Consider the following 4,637-nt stretch of genomic DNA (forward strand, 5'->3'; position numbering starts at 1 on the left):
AGCTCCGGCCTCCTCGGGCTGGGCGACGGGCTGCAGGGCATCAGGAAGTGGGCACAGAGCCTCAGGGCTGAAGCTCAAGGGAGAGAGATAGAAATCTCCGGAAGGCTCGCCCAGTGTGTGAGCTGGAGTCTCCAGGTCAGGCAAGGCCACGTTCACGTCCACGGCAGCAGCGTGCCCTGAGGGGACGGCCTGAGCAGAAGCGCCCTCTGACACCCAGAAGTGGCCAGCGGCGCTGGGGGCCCCCACGCTGCTTGGCTGGCAGGGGCGGGGGGGGGCGCCCCCGCCGGGCTGGCCCGCCCCCNTGGGCGGCCTCCACGCCTGGCCTCCTCTGCGTGCTCTTGGGGATTCGAGCTCTCCGGTTCTGGAACCAGACCTGCAGGGGCCGGGATGGGCAGAAGGGGAGACAGAGAAGAGACACTTTGTAGTAAAGCCAGTACGACAGTCCCCATCACCATATGGCCAAGGTCAGACAGTCACCAAGTGAAACTTACAGAGTTGAGAGCGAAAGCAAAATCCTTGGTTTGGCTGATCCAAGCCATTCCCTGCGTGGCCCTTCCTACCTTGCAGGCACATCTCCCGAGGCACCCACCTTGTTCCCGTGCACACGCACACGCACGCACATTCACGGACACGCCAGCGTGGCGGAGAGGCTGCTTGGGCGAAACACCGGGCTCCCCGCTGCCCGAGTTAGAGCAGGCGGTTACTGTGAGCCTTTAACAGGACAGGCAAACGGGGACGTGCTGCTAACGGCGCAAGTTAGAGACCTGTCCTGGGAGCCTTGCAGAGCACAGCCTGAAGCCGGATCAAACCAGACGGCCCACGACAAAGGCCACAGGCCCTGCCCAAGTCAGGGAGGAAAGGCGCGGAACCCTTGTCCCCCCCCATCCCCTTCCCTAGTGATAAAACATCCCACCCTCAGTTAACAACTGTCAGTGGAAGAAACCCACCCCCGCGCGAGGCTGCCCTGGAGCTTACATCCCCAGAGCGTTTGCTCTATGATACTTTCTACGCGCATCGCTCAATTCTTTATGGGGATGAGACCAGAGCGTCTGGTGGCGTCCATGGGGCTCCACGGCCCCAGGCAACACTCCCGCTCCGGCCCCCGCGCCCTCTCTCCCTGGTCCTCCGGTTATCTGATAACCACGGGGGCGCTGGCCAGAGCGCACAAACCTCCAGTCTTGAGATGAACGAGTTCTGGGAGCCTACAGCTAAGAATATGGTGTCACAGGGGCGCCTGGGGGCTCAGTTGGTTAAGAGTCCGACTTTGCCACAGGTCATGATCTCATAGTTCATGAGTTCACACCCCGCCTCAGGCTCTGATAGCTCAGCGCCTGGGGCCTGTTTCAGATTCTGTGTCTCTCTCTCTCTCTGCCCCTCCCCCGCTCAGGCTCTGTCTCTCAACAATAAATAAACATTGAAACATTTTTAATGCACACTGTAAAACAGCAGGGGCTGAACACCCAGCCAAGTCACCTGTGCCAGCGGAACCCCTGCGACCCTCAGCTCGACCGTCCCGTTTCCGCTCAGGACCAGCAGCCCAGTCTGCTCCCCAGACCAGTACCAGGTGCCCCTGCGGCCGACCACGCCGGCGTCCGCGTGCCCACACCTGGCCCCAGCAGCTCCTCATCCCTGCCTGCCCTGGAGGCCCTGCCGAGCCAGCCGTGGGGCTGCGCCCTGCCCAGGTCCCCGCAGCCTTCGCTTGCTCTGCCTGGGTGGTCCCCTCTCCACCGAGGAGCAGAGGACGCCTCTGAGTAAAGCCCCTTTCTGCCCAGGTTCAGTGTCGGTTCCTCTGGCGGTCACCTGGGTGGGTGGTTCCACGCCCCTCCCCGCGGGCTCACAGTGGGGCTCAGCCAGGCCTCCTCTTCGCCCTTGCAGAACACAAGGGTGGCCTCTTTTCGGGCCCAGCCACTGAGATCCCTCCCATAGAACAACGGGACACAAATAGGCAAAACTCCCAGGATTTCCTTGCCGCAGGGGAAAACAAATCCTCCGCAAAAACTGCAAGACAAAGGCCCAGGCCTCCAGCAGCCTGTTCCCAGAACTGCAATTGGGCGCCCTCCCACACACACCCTGGCCCCAGGCCGGGGCCCAGGTGCTGGCCAGCAGGGTGTTGTGGGGCCTGTGGAAGCCGCCGATCACAGCTGCAGCCGGCCCACTTTGCCCCAGGAACTTACCTGCCCTGAACCACGGACAGTGAGCGACGGACAGCGCCAGGGTTTTCCTCCCGGCTCCCAGAGCTACTTGAGCCGAAACCCAGGGGCGGCCCACCTCACCCCCAGTACTGGACTCCCGAGGCCAGTTCTTTCTTCCGGGGAAGGTCATCAAATTGTTCCTGGCACTGAGGGCTGTCTGGGCTTCCAGGTCCTGGGAAGGTGATCTAGTCCTGAAGGGCTGTCTGCCCCTCCCTGAGTGAGGTTCCCAGGCCCGCTGCTAAAAGGCCACCAAACCTAAGGTCACAGGCTTGGGGCCTTCACCAAGCTTTTCTGTGTCCTGGCTCTCTTTGTAAGGTTTGGGCCAGCAGGGGGGGTTCTAGAACAGATACTGATGGGCTCAGGTTATCTATGGCTTCTAAAACTAGGAAGCCCCAGGGCCCTCACCCCCAGGGCTTATCTCTCAGCCCCTAGAGGGTGTTTCTGGTAACCCTTCTCCCCTCTGGGCTGTGGTTTAATTATCCCTGGGGTTAGGTCAAATTTTTTAAGATTAGCAAACCCTTGGGGAGCCTGGGGGGCTCAGTCCGTTGAGCCTCCGACTCTTGATTCCCACTTAGGTCATGGTCTGTGGGATCAGGCCCCATGTCAGCGTGGAGCCTGCTTGGGATTCTGTCTCTCTCTGTCTGCCCCTCCCCCAGTCATGCTCTCTCTTTCGAAATAAACAAACATTAAAAAAAATTAGCAAGCCCTTAAGGGTTGTTCATTCCCATGCAGTAGCCTCTGATCGGTCCCACCACCCTCATCAAGGACCTTGAAAGCGGCAGGTAAGAAATGGGGGGAGGGGGTGCCTGGGTGGCTCAATTGGTTAAGCGTCCGACTTCAGCTCAGGTCATGATCTCATGGTTTGTGGGTTCGAGCCCCGCGTCGGGCTCTGTGCTGATAGCTCAGAGCCTGGAGCTGCTTCGGATTCTGTGTCTCCCTCTCTCTCTGACCCTCCCCTGCTCATGCTGTCTCTCTCTCTTTAATAAAGAGCTCTTTAAAGAAAAAAAAAAGAAAGAAAGAAATGAGGGTTGTGGGCCCTGAAGGCCGGTAGGGGTGACCCTGAGTTGAGGCACCTGTGAACCACATGGGGAGATTTCAGAACTCCAAGGCCCAGCCTGAACCCAGACTTAGTAGACAGTGAGCTCTCCAGGGGTGCTGTGTCCACAGCAGGGGGCGGAGGGGGGTAGAGGTCAAAAGGTGAGGGTCACATGTTGGCATCACCTGGTGGTTTTAAAAACTTCTACACACTGGAGTCCATTCCCAGAGATTCTGAACCACAGTTTGGGGTGAGACCCTGATGGTCTCAGATTGAAAAGCGCCATCCAGGGCAGCCCTGCAAACCTGCCTACACAACAGATTCACGCGGGGGCTTTCCAAACTACCTTCGGTATCTGGGCTCCACTCTCAGCGACTTGGGTTATATTCAGGGCAGTGGCTCTCAAACCCAGGCTGCGCCCCGCAGCCTCCTGAAGGCAGGGCCCAGTGCCCCCAGCACTGAGACCCAGACGACGCCATGATCCGGGACCCACAGGGTCCCTGACACCCTTTCGGGATTGCTGTTAGCTTACAACCCTTTCTTTCCTTTACAACACCCAGCTGTATAATCCACCTTTGCCCACTTCACACCCTACTTTTCAGGGGTTTCTCAGAGCCCGCAGCAGAGGGGAGGCCCACCCCTGCTCTTCCCGCCTCCTCTCGCATCCTTAGATTTCCTGGCTGTCCCAATATGGCTGCTTGTCTTGAAAAATAAGTTTCAGTTTACATGTAATGGGTTTAGTATGGTTATTTTTAGTACATGTGCTGCCCAAGCCAGCACTGTATGGTTATTTTTAAAAGAATTAGTAAATATTTGAAGATTTCTCTTAATTGTTAACATGGTAAATGTTTGGCAGATGAAACTCGCAGATCACCAGTTCAGACTCTACCCCTCGCCAGAGCCGAAACCTCTCACCAACCCTCCAGCATCAGCTTCCCAGCCCCGGGAAAGGGCTGAATAACGCCTACTCGCAGGGGTGTTGAGAAGATTAACCAGCAAGGCAGGTTGCCAAGCACCAGCTGGAACAGGTACTCAGTACAAGGTTCCTTGCCCCCCTCGCCCTCCCCTCAGGGAACAACAGGTGTGTAGTCACCTGGATTCTGGGCTCAGGAATCTGGGTCCGACGAGCCAGCTCCTCTCTGGCCGTGATATCAGGGTACGAGTCCCTCTCGAAGGCCTCGATGAGCACCTGGTACTGGGTTTTGCTGAACTTGGTCCTTTTGCGCCTCCGGCCTCCCTGGGGCGCTGGGACAGGTTCGCACACAGGAAAGAGGAGGCGTTAGTCTGACCCCACATTGAGGTCCGTTTTGAGACTCGCTCCCGTCCAGGTCAGCGTGCAGCCTCCGGGCACAGTACTCAGACCCCTCTGAAAACGCCTCCCCGTCCGTCCCGAGCCGCTGACCCCGGCC

At 58.5% G+C, this 4,637-nt stretch overlaps 1 long non-coding RNA gene across 1 annotated transcript in view; it reads left to right on the plus strand.

The window, feature by feature from the left end:
- Positions 1-2,075: 2,075 nt before the first annotated feature.
- LOC144223816 (uncharacterized) overlaps positions 2,076-4,637 on the plus strand; it is a 6,417-nt gene continuing 3,855 nt past the window's right edge. Inside the window, exons 1-3 of the long non-coding RNA XR_013332842.1 lie at positions 2,076-2,372; positions 2,925-2,974; positions 4,085-4,256. This is a non-coding gene — a long non-coding RNA (uncharacterized LOC144223816). The remainder of the gene's footprint in view (positions 2,373-2,924; positions 2,975-4,084; positions 4,257-4,637) is intronic.

The sequence above is a fragment of the Crocuta crocuta genome, unplaced genomic scaffold (assembly GCF_008692635.1).
Source record: "Crocuta crocuta isolate KB4526 unplaced genomic scaffold, BGI_CrCroc_1.0 scaffold1300, whole genome shotgun sequence".
In the NCBI taxonomy this organism is placed as follows: Eukaryota; Metazoa; Chordata; class Mammalia; order Carnivora; family Hyaenidae; genus Crocuta; species Crocuta crocuta.